This window comes from Telmatherina bonti (assembly GCF_933228915.1).
Source record: "Telmatherina bonti genome assembly, chromosome: 12".
In the NCBI taxonomy this organism is placed as follows: domain Eukaryota; kingdom Metazoa; phylum Chordata; class Actinopteri; order Atheriniformes; family Telmatherinidae; genus Telmatherina; species Telmatherina bonti.
Window position 1 is genome coordinate 40,001,009 of NC_136610.1, and position 15,445 is coordinate 40,016,453.

The 15,445-nt window shown below is 40.9% G+C and overlaps 1 long non-coding RNA gene across 1 annotated transcript in view; it reads right to left on the reverse strand.

Moving 5' to 3' along the window:
* LOC306763184 overlaps positions 1-15,165 on the reverse strand; it is a 70,853-nt gene extending 55,688 nt beyond the window's left edge. The window contains exons 1-2 of the long non-coding RNA XR_013771521.1: positions 15,122-15,165; positions 14,688-14,768 (exon numbers count right to left, since the gene is read on the reverse strand). This is a non-coding gene — a long non-coding RNA (uncharacterized lncRNA). The remainder of the gene's footprint in view (positions 1-14,687; positions 14,769-15,121) is intronic.
* Between the last annotated feature and the right edge of the window lie 280 nt (positions 15,166-15,445).

Here is a 15,445-nt window from a genome sequence, read left to right on the forward strand (position 1 = left end):
ATGTAGCGTCTGTGTGGAAATGTAGCGTCTGTGTGGAAATGTAGCGTCTGTGTGGAAATGTAGCGACTGTGTGGAAATGTAGCGTCTGTGTGGAAATGTAGCATCTGTGTGGAAATGTAGCGACTGTGTAGAAATGTAGCGACTGTGTGGAAATGCAGCGTCTGTGTGGAAATGCAGCGACTGTGTGGAAATGTAGCGACTGTGTGGAAATGCAGCGACTGTGTGGAAATGCAGCGTCTCTGTGGAAACGTAGCGACTGTGTGGAAACATAGCCACTGTGTGGAAATGCAGCGACTGTGTGGAAATGTAGCGACTGTGTGGAAACGTAGCGACTGTGTGGAAACGTGGCGTCTGTGTGGAAACGTGGCGTCTGTGTGGAAACGTGGCGTCTGTGTGGAAACGTGGCGTCTGTGTGGAAACGTGGCGTCTGTGTGGAAACGTGGCGTCTGTGTGGAAACGTGGCGTCTGTGTGGAAACGTGGCGTCTGTGTGGAGACGTAGCGACTGTGTGCAAACGTAGCGACTGTGTGCAAACGTAGCGACTGTGTGCAAACGTAGCGACTGTGTGGAAATGTAGCGACTGTGTGGAAACGTAGCGACTGTGTGGAGACGTAGCGACTGTGTGGAGACGTAGCGACTGTGTGGAAACGCGGCATCTGTGTGGAAACGCGGCGTCTGTGTGGAGACGTAGCGACTGTGTGGAAATGTAGCGACTGTGTGGAAATGTAGCGACTGTGTGGAAATGTAGCGACTGTGTGCAAACGTAGCGACTGTGTGCAAACGTAGCAACTGTGTGCAAACGTAGCAACTGTGTGCAAACGTAGCAACTGTGTGCAAACGTAGCGACTGAGTGGAAACGTAGCGACTGTGTGGAAACGTAGCGACTGTGTGGAAACGTAGCAACTGTGTGCAAACGTAGCGACTGAGTGGAAACGTAGCGACTGTGTGGAAACGTAGCGACTGTGTGGAAACGTAGCGACTGTGTGGAAACGTAGCGTCTGAGTGGAAACGTAGCGACTGTGTGGAAACGTAGCATCTGAGTGGAAACGTAGCGACTGTGTGGAAATGTAGCGACTGTGTGCAAACGTAGCGACTGTGTGCAAACGTAGCGTCTGAGTGGAAACGTAGCGACTGTGTGGAAACGTAGCGACTGTGTGGAAACGTAGCAACTGTGTGGAAACGTAGCCACTGTGTGGAAACGTAGCGTCTGAGTGGAAACGTAGCGCCTGTCTACTCCTGCTCTCAGCGAAGTCGGACGCTTTTTCTCTGTGCTCCTGTTTCCTCCCCTCCCTCCCACTCTGGCCTGTGACTTTTTCCTGTCTGACTCTGAACCTCTTTTTACATCTCTTTACTTCCACTCAAACTACATCATGGATTTGATCAGCTGGTCTCTCAACCCAATTGATCAAATTTTCTCAACCCGATGATCGGGCAGAGGGGAGCCCGCATGTCCTGAGGGGACGCTTTTGGCTGGATACATTTAGGACTCATGGGCCAGGTGGAGACCGATGTATCTGGTGGTTCTGTCCTCTGAGGACGTGGAGGATGTTGACATCCTTGGATTATTGGTGATCGGGATTCTGCTGATTGGCGCTGGTGGAGTTTTGATCTACCTGAAGACCCAATCATATCTGGATTCGGCTTCCCAGCGATCTTGGGCCGGCGCAACCTCCCCCCCCCCGAGAACGGAAGAAGAGATGTTCATAGATGCTCTGTCCCCCTCCTCATCCACCCCCAGTCCCCTCCCACATGACTCACCGCCTCCCTGGACTTTGTGTGTCTCGTTTTGGTTTGTACTTTACTGTATGAGGTTTTTTTCTCTGTATTTTCGGACCGCGTCTTCCTGGTGCGGCCCGGAGTTACATGACCTTTTTTGCCCTCGACCCCCTATGATCCTATTGTATCTCTGTTCTTATCGATTGTAAGGCAGCGCTGGTATAATAGCTGCATGGCCTGAGCTTAGCTCGGCTCTGTATTGCTCTTTTGTCATGAATGTTACGTCTGTATGTCTAACCTTGGACGAGCTGGCTTGAACTCTGAATTTCCCCCCGGGAAGAATAAAGTTTGAAACGGAGCGTCTGTGTGGAAATGTAGCGTCTGTGTAGAAACGTAGCAAATGTCTGCTGACAGGGGCTAATAGGCTTTAGTTTCCACAGATCAAGATTCAAACAACAAATAAATGGAGCAAAAATTGTAAAAATGTCTTAATGGATGGTTCACACCAGGCTGGATTTCAAGAGAAATAAGTTAAATTTTCAAATTTAAAGAGCAGTTTGGGATTAAAAATGGAGACATCTGGTAGAAGAAAGAAAAGTTTATGATGGCATAAGCAGGAGGATGAAAGATGTGAGACCAGCAGAGAAAAACGGCAAGAGTCGCTCCCAAAATGAAGACGGTGAGGAATGACGACACGGCGGAGAAGAGGCACTGCTGACAAATCCCAATGAATACGAGAGCCAACTCCAGTCTTATACCTCCTCTATCAACCAGCTACATGTCTCTGACAAATCACTTAATATGCAAATAGTTCTGCATTCATTCCAATAACAAATCACACTGTCACAGGAAATACAGTGCACACACACACACACACACACACACACACACACACACACACACACACACACACACACACACACACACACACACACACACACACACACGGGTGGTTCATTCATCTGCTGCTCTTATTAAATCTGCTGCTGTATGATGGTGCATTCTGCAGAGGATAGACATCACGTCTCCACCTGCACTGCAGGTCTACATCACAGCTTTCCCATCTGCACTCGCTTAAAATCATTCATCTGTTTCTTCACACATTTACAATCCAGACTTCTCTCCTGAAGAGAACACCCATTCTTTCAGAAAAAACACACCGTCCTACCCTAATCAGCTAACCAGCCTGCCAGCCAGCCAACAAGCTAACCGGCCAGCCAACCAACTAGCTAACCTGCTAACCAGCCAACCAGCCAGCCAACAAGCCAACCAGCCAATCAGTAAACAAGCTAACCAACCAGAAAACCAAACAACCACCTAACCAGCCAATCAACCAGCCAACTAACCAACCAGAAAACCAGCCAACCAATCAATCAGATAACCAGCTATACAACCAGCTAACTAACCAACCAACTAGCAAACCAACCAACCAGCCAACAGGCTAACCGACCAACCAGAGAAGTTAACCAACCAAACAGCAAGCTAGCCAACCAACCAACCAACAAGCAACTAGCTAACCAACCCACAAACTAGCTAACCAGCCGGAAGGAAAGAAAATCCAGCGGACCGCATGAAAGTCCAGACACATGCTTCAGCTTAGTAAACATTGACAAATTAGCATTTTTGATGAAAGTTCTGTACTGCATTCAGACTAACAGACATAACAATAAAAAAAAACTATTAGCAAAGGCCTTTTTCTCTGACTCCGGCCTCTGAGGCGGGATTTTAATCAGTATGCATCAATGAATACAACACTTCTCGGTTTCTAAGCAAAATAAGCAAGTTTTTCCACACATTTTCCGGGCAGTTCGTGCTTTAGCGTTGTTAAGCTAGCGCGCTACTTCAGGTTTCACACAAAATAAAAGCGATAAATAAATTCAACAATCTATTCTACAGTCATTTGACAGATGGACAGGTAAGTGGCCACCCCATGTGTTGTGGGTGGGAGTATCCACACACACAGGGAGAATCAGTGAAACCCACCGTTCAAACCCCGAGCTGGGGCTCAAACCAGCAACCTTCTGGCTAGGAGGCTGTGGCTCTACCACTACACCACTATCGCCCAGAGCTGCAACAACACACGATATCCAGGTAAACAAAATAATGACATGAATACAAATTCTTATCAAGTAATTTCCAGGTGTGTTATGTCTGCGACATGGCGGCGACGGTTTCTGCCGCTTTGTACGCCGTCCTGTCCAGCATCACGTCAAAATGGAGTCGGAGTAAAAGTCTAAAGAGCTCCTTTCCTATTGGCAGAGAAATGCACCCCATCGACCAATCAGAACTTTCTACCACATGAAGCAACTGGTTCCTGAGGACGAGTTGTCAGAGTGCTGCCTCCTACTGGACGGGAGGCGACCTGGTCTTGACCCGTCCGGTCTGACAGGAAGTGGGTTCTTGACCAGATCAGGTCCCTGATGGGGATTTTAGTGTTTAAGGAGGTCAAAATGAAAACGTGTGTAAAATCGCACACGAGAAGCTGAGCAGGACCGAATGAAACGGAACCAGCAGGTAAACTGGTGAAATGTGGAGATGAAGTCCAGCAGAGAGACTCTGGTCCTGTGATGGGTCTCGTGTCAGATCCATGTTCCTGGAGGAGGAACTGACGTCCGGGCCTGTCATAGAGGAAGAGCCACATAAATAATGAAAACGTTGTTTACTCTGCTTCAGCGCGGCTGCAACAGTTGCCATGGTTACAGAGATTCTGCACACGGAGATTTCACGCTACGTGACTTTGTTTTAACAGCAACCATTTAGAAACATGACAGGAGGTGGTCTCCACAAACCGCCTGCATAGAGTAAAAAGTGTTTCTCGGCGGGAGATCCTAATGCAGTTTGCTTGTTCGCTGCTGCCGGAGCGTCGCCTCCACGTGTCTCTGGGGTCAAAGCCAACCAGGAAAAACCAAGGACTTCCACAGTGCAGGCAGCATGAGATTACGTCATGCCAACGACAGACACGGCGCCTCCGTCAACGCAGAGCAGAAGAAGAAGGACAGTATGAACACGTTTCAGAGGAAACGGATGTCACACCTGCTTTGTTTTCACCAGAACTTTCCTTCTGTTAAGGAAAAGTGCAGGAAAGAGCCTCCAAGAAGTCAGGCACACAGATGCTTCTCAACCCGATTCCTTTATTTTGGTCACTGGTTGGGGGCAGGGGGGCAAGGTGGGCAGGCTGAAGACTGGAAAACAAGACAGGGGGGATTCTTTAGACTCTTATTGAGTCTACCAACACCAAACGCTGGTTGGCCATACAATACCGCTGGCAAGCAGACGAACTGGCAATGGCTGGAGAGCAGTCCTCAGTTTTATCAGCCAGGCTGGAACGAGGAACAGCTGCAGCCCATCAGTCAGGATGCACCTGAGGAAAAATATCACATCCTTCCAGGCCCAACACCTTCTTTCCACGCCGCTCCTGTAGACGGTCGATCGGACCAAACCAAGTGATACCAGTAGTTTATGGTTCTTTGTCATCGATACCAATAATCTGATATCAATACTGGTGCCGATATCGAGACCTATATCGATACTTTTTAGCCCTGAAATGAAAAACATTGTTTGCAGAAAGATGTTTGATTCAAGAACATCAATACTTAAAAGAAATGTTCTCAATACAAATATTGAAGTAAAAAGTGATAAAAATAGACATTAATACAAGATTCATGATTTTAAATGTGAAATTATTATAATATGTAAAGATAAATATAATGAAACATTCTGCCCACTGACCTGCATTACACCACATAAATATGGAAACAGTAGCAGCATCCTGGCATCTGATTGGCTGATCATGATCATGTGACTCGAAACAAACACTTTGTTTTGTTCATTTTATTACCTAAAACTCTAAAAAAAGTGAAAAAAAAGTTGTGTTTTATTTTTATAAACTGATGTTTTTATACTCGGAAGTATCTACTGATAATTTGACTGACTGATATCAATCAACTCCAGGCTGATATCATTGCAGCGTTGCCATGTCAAACCCCACGTCACAACGTCGCAGCGGCGTGGCAGTAATCAGCTGTAGGCACGATCGGTGTGCGATGGCGGTAACAACATGAAGCTGGAGTTCTCAGCCCCGTGGTCGAGCCGTTAACCACCACTGATACTCTGCTGATTACACAGCCAGGCTTCACAGCCCCCCCCCCTTCCCCCGGTATACACAAACAATCCATCTCTGGGTCGGCCCACCTCCCTGACCCCCCCCCACATGGCTGCTGTTTCATCTGTATGGGCGGCTCCTTCCAGCCGGGGGGGGCAGGCATGAACTACGAGTGGGACTGCTGTCTCAGGACGACCCATTGATTTGTCTCCCGCTGCAGCGGGGGGGGGGAGGGGGTGACATGCAGCTCTTGGTAATTGGTTCATTTCTGTTGAGGCATTGCATGGTGGGACATGCAGCGGCCTCATGAGGTGGGAGAAGGAGGAAGAAAGGGGCTGGAAGGCAGCCTCGGTCCGAAGCTCCACCCGGCTGGAAAAACCGTTGCGGATTCAGCTGAACGCTGCTCTGAAGAGAGGACAGCTGCTGGGAGAGAAGCTGACCTGATAAGAGTCCAGCCGACGTTCTGCAGCCTCAGGACCAGAGGTCCTTCTGTGTGGAGTTTCATGCTGTCGCCATGGAAACGTGGTTCTGTCCAGGCTTCCGTCCACCGTATGTTGAGACACCCGCTGGGAAAGACTCCAGCTTCTGATAACAGAAACAACGCAGTTGTAGTAATGGTCCACCACCTGCTCAAGTCCTGCAGACATGGCTGCAACACCTGATGCAAACTGTCCAATCAGAATGAGTTATTGATCCTCCTACAATCCCATCTGCAGAGTCTGAGACTGAAGCAGTGGGTCAGTCACAGGATCGAACCTTTCAGATGGAAGTTCTCCTGCTAGATCAGTCCACGTCGAAGCGTTCCCATCGCTGGTCCGATCACTTTATCCAGTCTCAGTGTAATTGTGTCTTCTGGAACTGGATCAGACTGGAAGAAGGAAGATCTGACCATGAGAACCAGCAGAACTGCTCATCCGCAGGAACATCAAACTGGACAGGGATCCTTTCGGACTGGCTGGATTTGTCCATCCTGGAAGGACTCTTTCCTGCTGTAGATGTAAAGTTCTTATAGATGTAAAGTTATTATAGATGTAAAGTTATTACGGATATAAAGTCATTATAGATGTAAAGTTATTACGGATATAAAGTCATTATAGATGTAAAGTTATTATAGATGTAAAGTTATTACGGATGTAAAGTTATTACGGATGTAAAGTTATTATAGATGTAAAGTTATTATAGATGTAAAGTTATTACGGATATAAAGTCATTATAGATGTAAAGTCATTATAGATGTAAAGTTATTATAGATGTAAAGTTATTATAGATGTAAAGTTATTACGGATGTAAAGTTATTACGGATATAAAGTTATTATAGATGTAAAGTTATTATAGATGTAAAGTTATTACGGATATAAAGTCATTAAAGATGTAAAGTCATTATAGATGTAAAGTCATTACGGATATAAAGTCATTATAGATGTAAAGTTATTATAGATGTAAAGTTATTACGGATATAAAGTCATTATAGATGTAAAGTCATTATAGATGTAAAGTTATTACGGATATAAAGTCATTATAGATGTAAAGTCATTATAGATGTAAAGTTATTATAGATGTAAAGTTATTACGGATATAAAGTCATTATAGATGTAAAGTTATTATAGATGTAAAGTTATTACGGATATAAAGTTATTATAGATATAAAGTTATTATAGATATAAAGTTATTGTAGATGTAAAGTTATTATAGATGTAAAGTTATTATGGATGCAAAGTTATTATGGATGCAAAGTTATTATAGATGTAAAGTTATTATGGATGTAAAGTTATTATAGATGTAAAGTTATTATGGATATAAAGTTATTATGGATATAAAGTTATTATGGATGTAAAGTTATTATGGATGTAAAGTTATTATAGATGTAAAGTTATTTACGGATATAAATTTATTATAGATGTAAAGTTATTATAGATGTAAAGTTATTATAGATGTAAAGTTATTATGGATGTAAAGTTATTACGGATATAAAGTTATTATAGATATAAAGTTATTATAGATGTAAAGTTTTTACGGATATAAAGTTATTATAGATGTAAAGTTATTATGGATGCAAAGTTATTATAGATGTAAAGTTATTATAGATGTAAAGTTATTACGGATATAAAGTCATTATAGATGTAAAGTCATTATAGATGTAAAGTTATTACGGATATAAAGTCATTATAGATGTAAAGTTATTATAGATGTAAAGTTATTATAGATGTAAAGTTATTACGGATATAAAGTCATTATAGATGTAAAGTCATTATAGATGTAAAGTTATTACGGATATAAAGTCATTATAGATGTAAAGTCATTATAGATGTAAAGTTATTATAGATGTAAAGTTATTACGGATATAAAGTCATTATAGATGTAAAGTTATTACAGATGTAAAGTTATTACGGATATAAAGTTATTATAGATATAAAGTTATTATAGATATAAAGTTATTGTAGATATAAAGTTATTGTAGATATAAAGTTATTGTAGATGTAAAGTTATTATGGATGCAAAGTTATTATAGATGTAAAGTTATTATGGATGTAAAGTTATTATGGATGTAAAGTTATTATAGATGTAAAGTTATTATGGATATAAAGTTATTATGGATATAAAGTTATTATAGATGTAAAGTTATTATGGATGTAAAGTTATTATAGATGTAAAGTTATTTACGGATATAAATTTATTATAGATGTAAAGTTATTATAGATGTAAAGTTATTATGGATGTAAAGTTATTACGGATATAAAGTTATTATAGATATAAAGTTATTATAGATGTAAAGTTTTTACGGATATAAAGTTATTATAGATGTAAAGTTATTATGGATGCAAAGTTATTATAGATGTAAAGTTATTATAGATGTAAAGTTATTACGGATATAAAGTTATTATAGTTGTAAAGTTATTATAGATGTAAAGTTATTATGGATGTAAATTTATTATAGATGTAAAGTTATTATAGATGTAAAGTTATTACGGATATAAAGTCATTATAGATGTAAAGTTATTATAGATGTAAAGTTATTACGGATATAAAGTCATTATAGATGTAAAGTTATTATAGATGTAAAGTTATTATAGATGTAAAGTTATTATGGATGCAAAGTTATTATAGATGTAAAGTTATTATAGATGTCAAGTTATTACGGATATAAAGTCATTATAGATGTAAAGTTATTATAGATGTCAAGTTATTACGGATATAAAGTCATTATAGATGTAAAGTTATTATAGATGTAAAGTTATTACGGATATAAAGTCATTATAGATGTAAAGTTATTATAGATGTAAAGTTATTATAGATGTAAAGTTATTATGGATGCAAAGTTATTATAGATGTAAAGTTATTATAGATGTCAAGTTATTACGGATATAAAGTCATTATAGATGTAAAGTTATTATAGATGTAAAGTTATTACGGATATAAAGTCATTATAGATGTAAAGTTATTATAGATGTAAAGTTATTATAGATGTAAAGTTATTATGGATATAAAGTTATTATAGATGTAAAGTTATTACGGATATAAAGTCATTATAGATGTAAAGTTATTACGGATATAAAGTCATTATAGATGTAAAGTTATAACGGATATAAAGTCATTATAGATGTAAAGTTATTATAGATGTAAAGTTATTACGGATATAAAGTTATTACAGATATAAAGTTATTACAGATGTAAAGTTATTATAGATGTAAAGTTATTATAGATGTAAAGTTATTATAGATGTAAAGTTATTATAGATATAAAGTTATTATGGATATAAAGCTATTATAGATGTAAAGTTATTATAGATATAAAGCTATTATAGATGTAAAGTTATTATGGATGTAAAGTTATTATAGATGTAAAGTTATTACGGATATAAATTTATTATAGATGTAAAGTTATTATAGATGTAAAGTTATTACGGATGTAAAGTTATTACGGATATAAAGTTATTACGGATATAAAGTTATTATAGATATAAAGTTATTATAGATGTAAAGTTTTTACGGATATAAAGTTATTATAGATGTAAAGTTATTATGGATGCAAAGTTATTATAGATGTAAAGTTATTATAGATGTAAAGTTATTACGGATATAAAGTTATTATAGTTGTAAAGTTATTATAGATGTAAAGTTATTATGGATGTAAATTTATTATAGATGTAAAGTTATTACGGATATAAAGCTATTATAGATGTAACGTTATTATGGATATAAAGTTATTATAGATGTAAAGTTATTATAGATGTAAAGTTATTTACAGATATAAAGTTCAGCAAATTGGTGCAGGAGCTCGTAGTCTTTTTGTATGAATTCATTCTGCGTGCTCTCATGAGGACGACGAGAAAGGGCGTCGGCATCCAAGTTGTGTCGGCCAGCTCTGTACTGCAACTTAAATGAGAAAGTTGAAAGAGATGCCAACCAGCGGTGGCTGGTGGCATCGAGTTTAGCGGATGTCAGAACATAAGTAAGGGGATTACTATCCGTAACCACTGTAAAGTTTGACCCATACAAATAATCAGGAAATTTCTCTGTCACACTCCACTTTAGTGCCAGAAATTCGAGTTTGTGTGCCGGATAACGGCTCTCGCTCTGTGACAATCCCCGACTGGCATATGCTATCACCTTTAGCCTCCCCTCTTGTTCTTGGTAAAGGGCAGCGCCAAGACCAGTGGTGCTAGCATCAGTGTGGAGTATGTAAGGCAAGGCAGGATTAGCAAACCCAAGGACAGGTGCGCTAGTGAGCTGTTCAATGAGAGTAGAGAAAACAAGTTGGCACTCTGCAGTCCACCGGGCACCGAATGGCTGACTAGGATCCATCTGTCGGGCATTAGAAACTTTCTTCTTCACTAATTTGTGAAGCGAATATCCCTTTGTTAGGTCATTGAGAGGTTTGACAATTTTGGCATACCCTTTGATAAATCGCCGGTAATAACCTGCAAAACCCAGAAATGATCGCAAGGTCTTCAGGTTGGTTGGAATTGGCCAGGATTTCAAGGCAGCAACCTTTTCTGGGTCCATTTCCACACCTCTCTCCGACACAATGTGACCCAAATATCGCACAGACGACTGGAAAAATTTGCATTTGTCCGGGGAAAGTTTCAACCCGTATTCTTTCAGACGGTTCAGCACTCGCAAAAGGCGGTTCTCATGTTCTTCTAGAGTATTCGAGAACACAATCAAATCATCAATGAACACCAAGACCTCTTTTAGGTGAAGACTCCCCATGCACTTTTCCATTATACGTTGGAAGGTAGAAGGTGCATTGGTGACACCTTGTGGCATTCTGTTAAATTCCCAGAAGCCAAGGGGAGTTACAAAGGCTGTCTTGGCCTTGTCTTCTTTGTGCATTTCGATCTGATAGTAACCTGATTTGAGGTCGAGCACTGAGAACCATTTAGATCCAGTGAGGGCTGAAAAAGACTCTTCCAGGTTGGGCAATGCGTAAGCATCTTTTATTGTTTGAAGGTTGAGTTTCCGATAATCGATGCACAGCCGGATATTCCCATTCTTCTTTTTGACCACCACAATCGGAGAAGAAAAAGGGGATTCTGACTCCCTAATAACACCAGCATCCAAGAGCTCCCGCAGATGTTTCCGTACAGCCTCAACATCATGTGGATGTATAGGTCTAGCTCGATGCTTAAAAGGGGTTGGGTCATGAAGATTAATGTGATGTTTCACTCGGCTTGTGCAACCAAAGTCCAGATCATGATGGGAAAAGACTTCTGGCATGGCATTGAGCTTTGATGTGATGCGCTCTTTCCACTCTGGAGGTATCAGCGAGTTGTCAAAGTTGAACTTCAATGGAACAGTTGAGTGTTCAGTAGAGGTGGAGTTGGTCACACTATGCTCCGAAATAACACAGTCGTATGCTCCAAGCTCTCCTATGACCGTAGAAGGGGAAATGAACACGTCTTGCTCGGACTCATTCGTCACAATTACCGGAATCTTTTGAGGTGAATGAGCAGGAAGAGATATCAGACAGCTGCTTACACACAAACCACCCGGCAGGCCTGACTCCGGATGCTGTAAAAGAGCAGACTGACTGGTCGAAACATGAACTTTTGCAGATCCTTCAATCACAACTGTGCGGCCAGCTGGAATAACCACTGGAGCTTTACTGAATAGAGTTACAACTCCCAAAGTGTCTCTACAACTCTGCTGGTAAACTAGCTGAAGTGTATTTAGCACAGCCTTATAACCATATGAGAGTGGTTGAAAGGTTGGATTCCCACTTTCACAAAACTGATCACAAAGAGTTTCAGGTGTGTTCATACCAACAAGAATGGAAGTCGGAAACCCTGGTCTCACATCGGGAACTACCAGAGCAAGTGTAGGAATGGTAAATTCCCTCCCAACAAAATCTTCAGAAAAAGTCACTGTGGTCTCCACATATCCCAGATATGGCACACTCTGGCCAGCAGCACCTTCTACATGAAGGAGCTCATTGATTGAATGAACAGGCTGGTCAGAGAGGTGATCATTATAAAATGAGACTGGCACCGTAGTGACTTGAGATCCAGTATCCAGCAGGCATTGACATTTATGACCAGCGACGTTGATCTCTGCGGTGTATCGTGATCCAATTAAACCTTTTGGTATGTGTGGTTTCTTGTTCAGACTGGACTTTAGCTCTGCACACTGAACTGACAGTGACTTCTTGGCGGGACTGGATTGGTCCGGCTCAGTTCCTGGGTGTCCCACACCAGGAACTCGAACTAGTTTAAAGATCCAGTCGAGTGAGAGCTTTGCTTCTTCCATTTTTGCTGTTTCTCCTGAAGTTGTTTACGTTTGGTTGCCACTAATAAAGGGTTTGGTTCCGAGTCACATTGGGGCTTAATGTGCCCGTCCTCTCCACAGCGGAAACAAAATCCAGGCTTAACATGTTTAACAAATTTTCCAGGCTTGGGTCCTTCAACTTGTGTGACAGCAGGAGCTTTAAGGCTGCACTGACTGGTAGTCAGCATGGCCAGCTGCTGCTGTATAGCAGTCATTTGTTCGATGAGCTGCTTAGTGAATGACATGAAAGTAGCACACAAATTAGGTTCCTCGCCGGGTTGTACATATTGTGCATGGCTTGTGACTTTATGCTTTGCCACACCCAGGTGCTGCTTCATTCTTATTGCCTTTGATGCATCCTGATCTTCCTCAGTACGAAGGAGTAGGAGAAGCTCGGCAAACTGTGGTGGATCATTTTTCCTCTGCTTTAACTGCAGCTCGACAATAAGGTTGTTGTCCCAACATCCTCTACAAAATTGGGTCAACAGCCGTTTATTCACATCACTTACAGGAACCCCTCCTCTTCTCACGGCATGCTGCAAGGCAACCTGGAGGCGCTGGAGGTATGTGGATGGTTTCTCACCTATATTCTGGTAAGTATCGAGGAACTTCGCGTACAATTCATCTCCATCCTGCACCGTCCCATATGCAGATTCCAATTGTTGCAGGTACACCCCAGGTAAAGTGTCAGGACTGAGATGTTTTACCATATCCGCAGCAGGTGGCAGCAGACTGTCCCGGATAAATCTAGTGCGTTGCAGGTCAGAAATAGATCTCTCAAAAACAACAACGCCAGATCTCCAGGTATCATAGTCCGTTTCCTGTGCTGGTCTTGGTACTTTTCCAGAGAATGTCCTCAGCTTATGGGATGACTGTGAACTGTCTCCACTCCGTACAACGTGTTCTACCACATAGCGTTGAACTTCCGGAGGGTTCAGATCACTGGCAGCCATGTTCACAGTGGGTTGCCTTTCTTCCCTCTGTTGATTCTCTGCTGGAACGCTGGGTGCAGATAAAACATTTGTTAATGGAGGACCTGATTTTTTCACTGTTACAGGAAAAGTCTGTTGCTGTATGACAGCATTGGTAGCAGCTGCAGGATGGTAAAGCTCAGCAATGGACTTATTAATTTGTGCCATCATTTCCTGGAGAATTTCTCCATATTCCTTTCCGGAAAATTTAGCCATGTTCTTCACATCCTCCATAAAAGTTTCAGTTTTTGAAGCACAACCCTTTGAAGCATAAACGTCAGATAGTTTTTCAATAAAATATTTATTGCCCAGCTCAGAAATGTGAATATATGGTAATTTTGGTAAAAGCTCAAAAACAGAGCCCGGCATATATTCAACGACAAGTCGACCTGAAAATTCAGAATCGGTACCAGTAATCGGAACGCTTCGTTTTATTGCGCCATGCGATTCTAGAAACTCAAAAACATCGTCGCGCAATTCAGACTCTGTGGCCCCATCTACCAAAAGTGCATTCGGAATTTTTACTTCAAGACTTTCAAAGATTTCCATTTTGGAATTGGTAAGTTTGAATGAGCAAAATAAAACAAAAAATTTTGTATTCACTGTACCAAATGCCCTCCTGGCTAGCTCGCCAAGAATATAGCAAGTGTGAATTTAAATATGCATTACTGTTATAATTGATAAGTTGCAATAGGCTAGTAAATATTAATCAGAAGACTAGATACAGCTACTAGAGGGCAAAGGTAAGTGACACAAGACAATTAGGTTGCTTTAGAAGTAATATATTTTGAAAGTAGTTGCAACAAAACAAAACAATAACTAAAACCATTAACCACAAAACCCCCCAAAAAAATAATACAATATTTACAATGAGAAATATCAAATGAAATCCTCAACCATTTCACAGAAAAGGAATCAAAATAAATCAAACATAATTTCCAAAGTCCATAGTCCTGAGTTCTTTTTCCTGTTCGGGGGATATTCAACAGTTCGTTTGCACCGGTGGAATATCCATAGAGTTATTCAAATTTAGAATGATGGGAAACGCGTGATTAACTGTTGAAAGATTGAGAAGTGGACTGGTGAAACAGGTGGAGAATATGTGGGAGAGAGACAGGCTACTTTAGCCTCCTACCCAACCAGTGAAAGGGACTCAGGGTCTTCAAGCTCCTGGGTAATAGCTCACCATCACATCACCCATTAAAGGGCACCTGGCCTGCATTGGAGAACAGGACCAATTAAATATCTGATAATTCATATTGTTAACAATAAATCCTGTGTACACATTCATATCAGAGTTTCAAATAAATGTTCAATATCTGTACATTTGGAAATGCTCAGGTTTTACACTGCAACCAAACCCATAAATAAAACAGTACAAGCAGCAAAAAGCAAGATGGCTAATGCTATAGCTAATGCTAAAGCCAGTATTTAACCCACCAGGCTAACATGAACAACAGGATAAAGGCCTGGTCCACAATCACATGTTAGCATTAGCATGCTAATTTTAGCTAATGGTGGCTAACACCACAAACAAATTACATAGGCTCAGACAAAGCTCAGACTCACCAATTCCAAAGATCATAGATGCCCAAATGACAGGCACAGCCCCCCAGTCCTTAGATCAAGTTGGCCTCTACAAAGTTACAATGATGCATAGTTGACTTTATACAAGATTTACTAAATAGATTGTATGTCTGTTTGAAACCAACCTTCAAAGCAGCTGTCCTCAACTCCTCTCCCACACTACTGAGCTGAGAGGAAGTGAGGTAGCATAAGTATGGAACCATGATTGGCTGGAGAGACCAGGTGAACTGTCATGTGACCAATGCATTCAAGGACTGAGTGGAAGAGTGGGAATTTTGAATCTCTCATGGAGAAAACATGTTAGAT